This window comes from Pygoscelis adeliae, unplaced genomic scaffold, assembly GCF_000699105.1.
Source record: "Pygoscelis adeliae isolate BGI_AS28 unplaced genomic scaffold, ASM69910v1 Scaffold54, whole genome shotgun sequence".
NCBI classification, from domain to species: Eukaryota; Metazoa; Chordata; class Aves; order Sphenisciformes; family Spheniscidae; genus Pygoscelis; species Pygoscelis adeliae.
In genome coordinates, this window is record NW_008824982.1 from 3,737,089 (window position 1) to 3,751,045 (window position 13,957).

The window sequence follows — 13,957 nt, forward strand, 5'->3', positions numbered from 1 at the left end:
CAGAATTCATTTTAATCTGTGTTTGGGATGAAAATTTACATATGGTCAACCTCCATTCTCCAAGTACCCCTTTCAATATTTAAACTAACACAGTACTTAACAAATATGTTTAAACATTTAAATCTACTGTTGACTGTCAGAGGCATGTAACTTCACAGTACTGCAAACACAAACTGCCCTCTTGCATCTTTTTCTCCCTGTCATCCCATCTAAAAAAAAAGGCCACTAACTGCAGGAGGTATTGCAGAACACCAGGAAAATTAACAACTCTGAACAACTGAAGAAAACAAATATTACAACCCGTTTTGCCCATTAAATTTGTCTCCCAGCAGATTTACTTCTGTATTAATTGCTAGCATGAATACTTCAGATGCGATAAAAAGTCTCTGAGCTGTACAGGACTAATTCATGAAGAGTTTGATGTTGATATCTCCAAATAAACTCTATCTTGATTTTAACATTGACTGGCTCAACAGGGATAGTTTGACCAAGGCCTTCAGAATCATTGTACAGATCAGGGCTGTTATGTATAATATTGTTCAGAAGTTGAAAGGCAGGCAATGTGCTTTATATGATGAGAAAAACACCTCGATAAAAATAAATTATATGAAGCTCCACTGGAACTTTGAATGCACCAAACTTGTGTGACGTGATTCAGGGAGAGATTTTAGGTCCAAATAGTACAGAGTATACAAAGTCTTATGACACTTTTGCTCCATTCATACATTTATCTGATGACTCCACTTCTAAACCTTATATTTACAAACATGCAAAACATGAACTTGCTTCTGTTTTTATTTTTATGTATTTATTTGTATTTATTTTATATTTAAAACTGATCTCAGCCTCTTCAACTTCTTATTCTATAAGGACTCTGTTGTCAAATCTCTACATAAACATAGCTCCCCTATTGTGTGCAGGGTAGGATTGTGCCATTTCTAAACTATAATCAAATGTGAAATCTTTTTTTTTTTTTTCACTTAAAACAATACACTGTTTTTAGACAGGGCATTTTCATGAAGCTATGAATAACTCTGCCTCACACAGATTTGGGGAGAAAATATATCATTATCTCCATCAAAGGTCAACCGCAGATTATAACCCTCTTTTTGCTTGTTATGATGAATGCCTTTTCTGTGGACAATGATAAGATACGGCAAGAAATGTGTGAGAACGGAATCTTAAGCAGAATACATCACCTTGGGTCCAAGAACCTTTTTCCATTATTTTGCATTATGTTAGTTGGCTAATACTGAATTACCACACTTCAAATTAGTTCACTTCTACGTTTTTTTCTTTCAAAGGCATCTAGGGGAGCATTATGCATCAATTAAAGCTGATGGATGCTGATCCTCAGCTTCTGTGACTTACAAGGCACTCAGAAAACGATCACCAAGAGAAGACTTACAAGAAATACTGATGGAAAAACAGACCGAGAGAAGAAAATCTGAGAACCAGCCACATCGATTTGGGGTCTGCAGGACCCAATTATAGAGCAGGATTGCTGAAACGGATGTAGGTTTAGAACCCAAATGTAACTGGTAACATTGCTTGAGAAAGAAAACCATCTCTAGGCTGGACACGTGCTGCAGAGCAGGAGCAAAACCACGTGGCAAAAATTTGGAATGTGCAGTGATTTGCTCCCGTCATAGCAAAGTACAGGGAAAGGCTCTGAGGAATGATCAGACCGGACTGGAACGGGGTAAGCTGAGGGAGACATTAGCTGAAGTAGTCTGTGACCACACTTTAGCTCATCACATATAATAGCCAAGTGTTGCCTCAGACAGCTTAACTCCCACTTCGTATTTTGTAACTTCTTTCTACAGAGCTACAAGACGGAGCTTACACCCAGCAGCCAGTGGCCATATGGCTGCATATGCAGCCGTGAAATTGTGGAACAAGGGAGTGCAGGAACATTTGGGGTGCGTCCACAGAAACAGAGGTCCACAAACACACGCCTTGTTTTTCAGACCACTTAGCAGAGGCTCACTCTATAGTTGGGAAGCAGAGGGAAGTGTTAGGCTTCTGCAGGTTTTCTATTTTATTAGAGCAGGTATTATTGAACTTTCTAAGTTTTAAGAGGAGGGTACATACGTGTCAAAGAAAAAAAAAAAGAAAGATAAAATGCAATCTCTCTCACACATGCAGCTACATAATATATGCACCAAATTCTTCAGATTACAGTATTTTGCCAATGTGTTTTCTTCATGAATTAGTCCCTCTTCACATACTTTTATACATGAGGGTAGAACACAAGTCTAACATTCAGACTTGCCTATCTCTAAAATATATTTTGATTTGTTAAAAAAAAAGCATAAAATAGACTGGTCTCAATTAGCTGAATCATACAATCAGTTCATTCTTCTGACTCGTTGTAATACAGCTCTTAAGCAGATGAAGAACTGCACGGTTCTTACACAGGCAAAACTCACCAGAACAATAGGGGAAATCTGGCACAAAAGAAAAAAAATTATTTTTCCACTGGGTTAGCAGCAAAAGCACTATTATGCAGCAGCCACTTACTACTATAGACAAAAGCTACGGTCCTGCTGCAGAACATGGCTTTGCAGGGATTTTGATTTCCTGATTTGAAACTAAATCCTGCAGTTTGCCCACTTTACCACATTTCTCCCGCTTCATGAGATCTTGCAACTCCACTGCTATTATTTATTTATTGATTGTCCTGTAAGAAGGATCCCAGCACAGGGAGGAAAACACTTCTCAGTATTCAGTTTGTCTATAGGCATACGGGGATATGTGGAGAGGGGAGGACAACACTGTGGAGAGGGGAGGACAGTACTGTGGAGTGTTTCCACCCGCACTGACATTAATAAGACTGATGGTGTTGCTCCCACTAGGAAGAAATGCATTCTTTAAAAAGGCAAAAAAAGGTAACTTATCATTGGCTGGAGAGAGGCTGAGCCAGTAACAGTGCCATGGCGTGATTGATTTGTTTGTTCTAACACAGCCTGTGCAATATCAATGAGTTGAGAACAACCAGATGAAGGGAGGAAGATTAGGTAATACTGATTGAATTTCTCCACATTTTTTTTTCTCTCCCAAAAAAACATTTTCATTGGAATAAGACACATTTGTCAGATTATACGAAAGGGGATACATTTTCCTGGTAAAGAGGATGTTCTTGTGGTTAAAGCATGAGACTGGTAATAGGGGGTTTCTGTTCTGTTCTCAGATATTTGTCACATTCAGGCCACATTCAGCTCTGGCTATCACAGCAGCTCCCACTGGCTTCAAGGAGAGCTCTATCTGCTTAAGCCAGGTGTGCTGTTTCTGTCTGGGAATGGCACAGATATTACTCAGTGACTCTCCTTTCCCAAGTGTTTTTATGAAGATAATGTTCACTCACATCTTTGAGCACTCTGAGATGGTGCTGGAACACCAAACTTTTTTATTATTTACCATTAAGTTACAATCAGCAGTCCAAAAGGCCCAGCTGGCATCAGACATTTTATTGTTGTTTTATTAGGGGGCCATCTTTGTGATTCATTACAAAAGTGCGCTTGTCCTGTGTCTGGGTTCCTTCTCCACTAAAGCTAGAAGGGCACCAGGGAGACATTGTTCCTCTAGCCTTAAAAAGGAAGGATTATATATGTTCACGTCATCAACAATTGGAAACTACAGGCAATTCAACTCATCCTTCTCTCTCCATGCTGACTTAGGCCTGCTTGGTTGTGGACCCCCATCAGAAGCAGCAGCTCAGGTCTTTCAATACATCCATTTTCATCAGAACTTCATTTAAAGAAGCTGAATTAATGCTATTATTACATCTCTTCTCAATCTCCTGTTCTTCAGATTTTAAAAAATCCAGTTCCATCACATTTTCCTTATAGTATTCTTTCTTTAGAGCCCTTTCTGAGTATAGTACATTGACTGGCAGGTATGTACGCACGTGAAAGTAAAGGGTGTCCAGTCTGGGGGTAACAGTGCCAATAACGTACTGGATTCCACCTTTTTGGGTGTCAGGATAGCCTGGTACCCCAAGCTGTTCCTGGGCTGATGGTACATAGCTTTTAGTCTTTATTCTATCTCTCAACATCTCTACCACTCTTACTATTGATTCAGGGGACTGGCTTGAGCTCACTCTGCACCAGGTAACCCATTAATGGGGGACAAAATGGATTGAAGTTACTCAGTGGTCATTTCGAGGTGCTTTTACCATCATTCTCCAGCCTTCACTCTAACTGCCTGAATTTGTGGTGAATGCAGATTAGCATCTGAGGGCAGCTCTGCTAACATTTTCCATCATGTGACATTGTAGAGGAAATTGCAAATCCCATGAAAGACAGAAAAAACCCCAAAAACATCCTACAAATCTGTGTTCAAGGACTTTAATTTGTTTACTCCCGTCTTCAAAGCATTATCTTGCTAGGAAAGTGAGAATTTGATAATATGGACAAGGTCGTGGGAAACGTTAAGTCTTATTTTGGAGGTACTCACTCAACACAATCGTTTAAGCACTACTATTATTCAGCAAAATGCTTGTGTTTACCTTTTCTTATCATCTTCTTAAGCAGGCAGACTGGAAAAAACATCCATGCCACAAAGATCTCCACTGAAGTTAGCAGCCATGCATGAGGATCTCTGAACTGAGTCGAACTCAGAACTGGGAGTTTTTATCCTGTAGCAACTTCTTGAGAAGCCTTATAATTACAGTTTTGTATGTGTACAGTTTTAGCTCCATTCACCTAAAAGACACTCAGAGCCATCCTCACATTGCACAGAATAAGAAAATAGACTACATTAAAGAGGAATCCTAATTTTCTTAGTACCCTAAATGCTGAGAGCAAGTTCCTTCCTGGAGCACACCATATGTCCAAACATTCCCCAGTTTCTGGCCAAACCCAGGTCACCTTAGAGCTACCAAGCCCTCCCTTGAGGTAGGGCAGGTTCAGCCGCTCTTCAGTCAACGGCTCTGATGCCGCCTTCATAATCGTGAGAGCGGGGCTGTATAACCCAACAGCACACCCTCTGTCCTGTGAGAGTGTTAAGGAGGGTTTCAGAAAGGGAGGCTGCATTAACAAATCAGCCTCCCTAACCTTACCAGTACCCTAATCTCCAATTAATCACTCCAGATGAAAACTTCATAATGCCAGTCAGCAAGAAATAAGCTGTAACAGTGTGGTCAGTTCAAGAAGTGAAATAGAAACATGTCAAGCACTGCAAATTAATCCCACAAAAAACACACCAATCAGTGAACACAGAAACTGATCTCAGCCTCTTCTTCACACAGATCTCATTAAATCTTTGCAGACTGCTTCCTTGAGAGCACTAAACCCTCTACAAACATAACTTATTTGGAAAGTAGTTAACCAGTTTCTCTACTGCTTAAAACGTATTAAACAAAGTGTGGCAATGACAGTACTGTATACTGTTTGCAAATGAAGTCTTGTCTACAAACTGCAGTCGATTTTCTTTGGCAACAAGAAATGTACCCATGCTCAGCCCTTTCCATGCTAACCCGGGGTGGGGGGCGGCATAGATGGCTACTTGCGTTTCTCTTAGCTCCCCACTACCCATGTTGGATAGTCCCTGCCACTCCACAGGTAGCCTCCTTCCCTTCAGCAGAAAGTGCAGACTGGTGACCTACTGAAAAACAGTGAGATTTGTGCTTCTGAATCATTTTGTCTTATTTTTGATTGTAAGTTTTTTAATAGCCCACCCTGAATGTGGCACATGACATTAACTGTGGAAATATCAGAGTCCTTAGTTATTTTTCATAGAATCATAGAATAGTTTGGATTAGAAGGGAGCTCTAAAGGTCATCTAGTCCAACCCCCCTGCCGTAGGCAGGGACATCTTCAACTAGATCAGGTTGCTCAGGGCCCCATCCAGCCTGACCTTGAATGTTTCCAGGGATGGGGCATCCACCACCTCTCTGGGCAACCTGTGCCAGTGTTTCACCACCCTCAGCGTAAAAAATTTCTTCCTTATATCTAGTCTCAATCTACCCCCCCTTTAGTTTAAAGCCATTCCCCCTTGTCCTGTTGCAACAGGCCCTGCTCAAAAGTTTGCCACCATCTTTTTCATAAGCCCCCTTTAAGTCCTGATAGGCTGCAATAAGGTCTCTCCGAAGCCTTCTCTTCTCTAGGCTGAACAACCCCAACTCTCTCAGCCTTTCTTCAGAGGAGAGGTGTTCCATCCCCCTGACCATTTTTGTGGCCCTCCTCTGGACTCGCTCCAACAGGTCCATGTCTTTCTTATGCTGAGGGCTCCAGAGCTGGACGCAGTACTCCAAGTGGGGTCTCAGCAGAGCAGAGTAGAGGGGCAGAATCCCCTCCCTCGACCTGCTGGCCACGCTTCTTTGGATGCAGCCCAGGATACGATTGGCCTTCTGGGCTGCGAGCGCACATTGCTGGCTCCTGTCCAGCTTTTCATCCACCAGTACCCCCAAGTCCTTCTCGGCAGGGCTGCTCTCAATCCCTTCATCCCCCAGCCTGTGTTGATACTGGGGGTTGCCCCGAACCAGGTGCAGGACCTTGCACTTGGTGCATTTTTCCCTCATCAAGATTGGTGTCAGTGAAGGAGTAAAACACAACTACAGCATTTGGCACACATCACAGTACACTCTAGCTGAAATTTCGCTGTATCATTCTCCCGCACTAGGCACAAGTCCCACTTGCTGAAGGTGTGATGTCATAGAAATGCAGTTATCATGCCACTGCCAGCATTTGCATAACACATGTTTATTAAAGGGAGGCTGAAGGACATTACTATAGAAACAGTTAGCTAGGGAACATCACCCTCAGTTGAGGATAGCCACTCTGGCCAGAAACTTATAAACACTTGGAAACCGAAATGACTGATGAATAGTAGGTAAATTTATCTACTTTGCTTGTCATTTTTATTTCTTTTTCACTCTACTAGATTCTTATCCTAATTTAAGCTTAACAATTTCCAAATATAAAAAAGTATTTAAAACACTGGAAAAACAATACCAGATCCTCCTTCAAACTAATCTGCCAGTCCAAGAGAAGTGGCGCCGCACATAATGCAGCATAAAGCAAGTAAAGTTATACAAAGCCATGCAGCTGCACAAATTTGAATTAGATCATCATAAATCTAGTATGTGGCCCAGTGCGGCCACCTCACAGTGCTCCCAGCAAACCAGTCTTATACCAATGCTTTGACTAGCTTAATCACCCTGCCCAAGAGACTTTATGTAATGCCTCGGACAACAGCATAACGAACTGATCAAAAGCAGAGTGGCCTTCTATTTTTCACCATGAACTCACATATCAGTGGTGAATTATGCCATTTGCAGCACACCAGGAGACTTCCAGCATATGACAGCATCTTTCCTAACTCCAGATCAACTGCTAGGAAGAAACATAAAATTTAGGAAGGTATATTAAACTGCAGGCAGCACACACACACACACACACACACAAGTTTGTTACTGCTTGCATTAGGCTGTTCAGTCCAATACTTCTTTGCTCTGAATTGATGTCATCACTCTGCAGCACCACCATAACAGAGCACCTCAGCTTGTCCATGTGATCATAGCAAAATCCATTTCAGTGATCACATTACTTCACTCCATCTGAAGACCTTGGTGAAGTTGACTGACTTCAGTGAGGCCATTAAGTTCAACCTGGGTCTTTCACAATATCCATAATTACAATGGTGTCCATTTTACGTTTCAGTGGTGCTGAGAGAGACGGTGTTGTTATGCAAGAGGTCTCCCAAACTGGGCTTTGACTTGCATAGTGATAACATGCTCTCCCAAAATGCCTATTTCCGTTTTTAGCAAATATTTGTCCAGCAATCTGAAAAAAGTCATGGCCATCTTATATCACACATCAGTGTATTTTGTATCTTACCAGATCAACACTTCACCTGTTTACTCCAGTCTTGAAAGGAGATATATGTCTTATGAAATGTATTCACCAGTAGTAATGTAAAAATACAAAAAGTCACCAGTAGAAGAAACATGTCTGTCAAAAATGTACAAACAGACTATTACTTTATATGTATAAAGAATAGCTTAAATGGTAGGAAATTATTTTTCCTTATTTTTTTCATAGATAGGCTCTTAGAAATGATTGCATGAGTTTTTCCTATCAATTGAATTTTAAAATTAACTTTCAAAATATTATGTTATGAGAAGTATTATGTATGTTAAGCTGCTAGCACTATCTTACTTTTTAGATTTATTGTGATTATTTAAATATATGCATATGACTGTAAGAGAGCAGAGCCATAGGAATTCCAAACAAATGATATTTCTGAGTAAAGGGTTCTTTGCTGTAGTTTATATATATGTAGCTGTTAATGTAAATATACTGCAATAAAAATCATAAGAAAACTTGGCATTCAAACTTTCCTTAAGTAGTTGAAAAATTCTTAGCTTGAAATTGTCATTTATCTGCCATTTCTGAAAGGTCATTATATCCATAATATAAACCACAACATCAAAAATAAAGGCACTAAACATTTATAATAGAATATGCAATCCCTCTTTACATTAATCATAGCGTACATGTGGGTGTTTTATGCTGTAATTCTTTTTAGCTTTGCTTATATTTATTTCATATAATTGTTTCTATTAATTGTTAAAACTACTCCACTGTACTTGCTATTCTTTTTAATACTTCTCCAGTATTTTCTTGCACAGTTGCTTTAAGGCATTTAAAATTAAGATTCTTTCCTCTAAAATAGCTCTTGAATGATTTCTCTTACAGAAGGAAACTCCGAAAATACACAACTTAATTAGCTGATACCTTTACAGTCTACAGTCTTCTGCTATTCTGTTCATTTCAAGAAATAAGAATAACAAGAAGCAGGTAGATGTTCTCTTTTAATGTTTCACCCACTGGTTAGAAGTGACTCCGAGCTTCAGGCTCACTCAGGCACTGGCCTCTCCTGGGAGGATGCCAGCTGAATAGGTGTTTTTGAAAAAATACACACGTTTGTGTGGGAGAGCATTGGGATAAGGAGCACCAAACGCCTCCCTCTAGGCAATTGCTCGACAGCGGGTAATGACTTCAGTAGCACCTGACATCATAGATGAATTCATTGGTACAAAGGAGTTTTTAAAGTACTGTCAGTCCCAGTTGCTGTACTGAAGACAGAGTGCTATTTGCTCTGTAACATTTCTTTGACCTTTGTGGCAGGCTTTGAACAAACCAAGTTCTCCACATCTTTTCCTCCCCACCACTGGAGGAGTCTACTTCCATTAACTCCTTCACCCCAGCCTTCATGCCCAACATTGTCCTTCCCACCAATCTCAGAGACAAATTATTCAGTTACTTTAGGGGCCAAACCTATGTTATCTGTTCTGTGCTTACTAATTACTGCCACATGTTTAATAAGAAATGTCTTCTTTCCTTGCTTTTTATGTAACTGTCAAAAATATTTTTGCTATTGCTCCAGTTTTCTTTGCAAAGTTGAACTTACCTCAGCTTCTAGCAATCCCCATTTTTTCCTTGACATTTCGCAACCTTTAAAACATCAGATTTTTTTCTGCTAAAACCTTTTGTCACTCAACCTCTAATATCCTTCTGAATCTGGCTCTTCAATCAGTTAGGGTAGGAACATTTCTCTATAAGCCTTTCCCCCCAGCATGGACCAATGAATAAGTATAGTTCCTGGTCTACCTGATATAAAGACATTCCAGCCTGCTCACACATTGACGTCCTTGAACTCTTCAGTTCAGCTGATGTCTTTAACAAATCCACATTTTTGCAAAACTGGGCTTATTAGGAGATTCCACATATGCATCAAACGATGAACACTTCTCATGTGGACAGCCACATCAGATACATTGTTGCTTGTCTGGTATATTTCTTGTCCTTAGTCTTTTTATTTTCTGGAAATTTTTCCTGACTTGCTTACACGCCATAGGCTTGATGCTTTTCTTGGAGGCCTTTGTTTGCATTTCTGTTTCTGATAGCTGTCCGGTATAGGAAAATTCTTTTGAAAGTGTCAGGTCAGACAGTAAGTAGCCTTTTCCCTTTTCTTTTTTACAGCTCAAATCTTACTTATAGTTGGTTTTTAATGAAGAACCTGCTTTAAAATGCCTAAAGATGGCTTTTTAATTAGTTTCCCTCATCAAAAAAAATCTCACTATCTTCAAGTCCTTTACCATTTTCTTTTGTTTCTGCATTAAGTAAAACATAAAACTTCCATACCTTTTTTTATTCTCTGAATGTAATGATCCTCTGACTCTTTCACTGCTTCTTCAAAGCTTTTTTCCCCTTTTTTGTTACCCTGAATATGAAATCTTCTGTCTGCCCAATCCTTCTGTACCAAACCACTATCCCAAGTAGTGCCATTTTTAGCTCACACCCACATCTGTGGATTTCCTGTACAGTTCAAATTGCTGTTTGAAACTTTTTCCAGGACTGCAAATATAACTTGAAACTGCCACCAGTGCATTTGTTTTCCAGTAACTTTTGTGCCAGTGAAACTCGATCATTAGAGTACTTATGAAAAGTGGTCTTGAAAAGGATGGAAGATGAGTCCTCTCATTTAATGAACACATAGTGTCTCTCTCTAAAAAATTACAGGGGATTACTAGTCTTATTTTCTTAAAACAAACAGCTCTCTGCTCAGTCAAGAGATTGGACCTGGGGCTTTTGAGATCTCAAAACTGAGTCCAAGTAGCAACAAAATAGGTAAACTATCGACAATCTTTATTAATGAGGAAATAATTGCAGATAGATTTTGCAGTGCTTATCCAACACTAATTAATTTTTACCAAGCTTGACAATTTTTCCCACTTTTTGAGCAAAAAGCAAAGGCAGAAAAAAAAGTATTCTTTTCTCAACAAATGGTTCATATGCTACAATTTTTTCTACAGAATGTCAAGATGATCAACAGTCCAGGAGAGGCCAAATCCTAACCCAAGTCATTTGGGTTTAGTCTCCTTCCTCAGTCAAACTGTCCTTCAGACAGTGAAACTTGAATGAGGGATTTTGGGACTTGGCCAAAAACCAACAAGTTTTGCAGTTTCATAATTCCAAAGTAATCCTTATGACTTCCCATGAAGTCCATCCTTGTATATGGTAACAATAATCCTCACTTTCTGTCCCAGCCACAAACTATGAGTGTGATCCACCAAGTATGCTCTTTTCTGATTTCTGGGGGTTTTTTTCATTTGTGTGCCATAGTGTTAAAATGCCAACTGTGGTTTCTGCCTGGCCCTCCTTTTCATTTGCCACTGCCTGTACATGTAGTTATATTTTAATAAATTAAAAGAGTTCTCACAAATGACCCTTATTAACAGCTTACATGCTGTGTTGCACAGAGCAGGTACGTCTTGGCTGAGGATCCTTCATTCCAGCTGGAGACATGGGACTTCAAAGCATGTTGTCATACATCAGCCATCTGGCAAAACAAGCATAGCAATGAGATCTCCAGTCTTGCTGCAGGCACAAATGCTGTTGTAGCGACTCTTTCCAGGGTGAATGTAACTTCTTCCCGAGTACAGTACGCTGCAGTAAATACGCTGAAAGTTGCTGGAAGTCCCAGCAACAGGGAAGTCACTGTGACCAAGTCGCCAGATATGAAGCTCTAGCACTTCTGCCACTCACCAACAAATCCAACATGCTTCTGCAAATCCATAAAGATAATAACTACAGGTGGTTATCTGACAGAGCAGAGCTCCTCACAGTGGGAAATGCTGTGGCTAGTTCTGCCAAATATTTTCCATTTCCTCAAATTATTGCTTCTATTTTGCTCACTGTGAGTTTTAGCCAGTTGACCTTTATGAACATGTTAATTTCAGCCAGGCATTCAGGCCTCTGGATTATCAGCATTGGGAATGAAGAAGATGCATGGCTGAAGGTACCTGCATGCTGCTGGCCTTCTAGATGTTTCATGATTTCCTCCAGGATATTCAAATAATAGTTGAACAAGATAAGTGACAGTAAAAGACACATTGGATTCATTTTAATTACAGAGTCATCAGTTTGAGTAAAAAAGAATAGCACTAGAAGTCTTCAAGATGCCCTCTGTAGATTAACAGAAAGGTGGGAAACCCAGAAATCCTTCTGTTCTTGTGCTTAGTACAGGGTTTTTACAGCCTTTAGAGGTCACCACAGACTCCAGTGAGCTTCTCTATGAAATAGGCGGACAAGTCATCTGAGCATATAATGCTTTTCAGGGTTAATGTTGAACACTAGTGACTGAGTATATGACTTACTGGGCTGAAAAATGTTGGTAACATAATTTGGAGATGGAAAAATGACCAATCTATATTGGTCTATATTATATTATGAACTATAATTCAAGGATTATCTGTTGAAGGAGACAAAATAACCACCAAAGAACATAAAAAGAAAAATAGAAAGTCTTAGGCAGTGCTTAAAAGGCATAGATTTAGAGTGACTGAACTGATAAGGAAGTGAGAATTGGATCTGTCAGTGATAAAAGAAAATGAAGAAATGCCTAATGATCAGAATCCAAGTTTGGGAGTAACTTTGTTTGTTGTTCTTGTTAAAAAACATGTATGTTGCAATGGAAAACAGAAACCTTGAGATGCTAATGACTGCATGACTTGTCTGTGAGTTCCAGTCATTGACCAGGACCCTATTGTGCTGGATGGGGAAACAAATGAATGGCTCCTTCCTCAATAAGTTTCTAATCTAAAAGAGGGGGAGGGAGGGAGGGGAGAGAGAAAGGAGATTGAGATGGACTGGCAGTACAAAAGAGAGTAGAAAAACAATTAAAAAGCATTATCAACAGTGCCAGCACACCAGCAGTCTACTTGCTGGGGTAGCAAAATTTGATTTTGCCTACTCTGCTGAGAAACCTTGAGCTGAGAATGTGCAAGTACATGTCTGAAAATCTAGGATGTGGGTGGTGAAAGCTGGCCAACAGAGGGAACAGAACTGGCTGCTAGGGAGGATGGTAACAAGCCACAAGGCGGCCTTAGAAGAGCAAGGGGTAGTTCATTTGATGTGGCAGTGAAGGAGGAGCCAGCAGAAGAGCAGAAAGGGGGAGAGGGCCATAGGAACAGGCAAATGAGCACTGCAGAAGCCTCCCGGAAAGATAGGAGTAGGGCAGCATTGCATTAGCCAAAGAAAGAAAAAATAAATGTTGCGGTATAAAGGCTCATGGTGCATTAATAAAGATCACAGAGGATAACTCTGGATTGCCAGGAAAAATTTCTCTTAAAGGTGTTACAAAGAAGAGTTTAGACATAGCCTGGATTTGTAGAACTAAAGGAGACAGTGTGGGTAATGCTTAGAGTACAAGTGGGAATGACAGGCAGGGGAGCGGTGTGTGAGGCACTGTATAGACATCAGGTAAACTTTGACCTGAAAAGTTTGCAATCTCAAACCCAAGGCAGGTGTTTAAGACAAGCAGTGGCCAGTTAAAGTGGAGGGGTGAAATGTACTTGTAATGCTTAGTGGAGCTGTAGCAACAACCACAAGTCACAATTTACATAAGATGTTATTGCACAGCAGGTTCCTTTTATGCATTACAGCACAGATGTATTTTAAAGTGGCATTTGAAGTAAGATGAGTTGAGACACTGGCATGTCCAGACATGTGGACATGTGGAAAGCAGCAAAGACTCTGCTTCTGTGTTAGTACCTAGATCTGGAGACAGTAAAGGACTGAAGGGAACTGAATCTTCTAGTTATACATCTGGTTTTGGGTTGTACAGCATTTCTTGACTACCCTGCTACTAAATAGTCAGCTAAATATTAACTTGCTTGCATTATCACAACCAGACTAATGTCAATATTTTCCTTTTAAACTGTTATCAGTATATTGCATACTCCTAAATGTGAGAATGTTTTTTTATATTGCATAAAATGGGAATGTGAGCAATAAACCCAAGCTGAGAGAGTGATAGCAACATGCATGTTGCCATGAGTTTTGGGGAGCAGTTTGAGCAAGAAGAGAGGACACTGAAATCGTGGAAACTGGGTAAATAAATCCTATGAAGCTCAGGAAATTACTGGTAGGACACAAAAACTTTATGT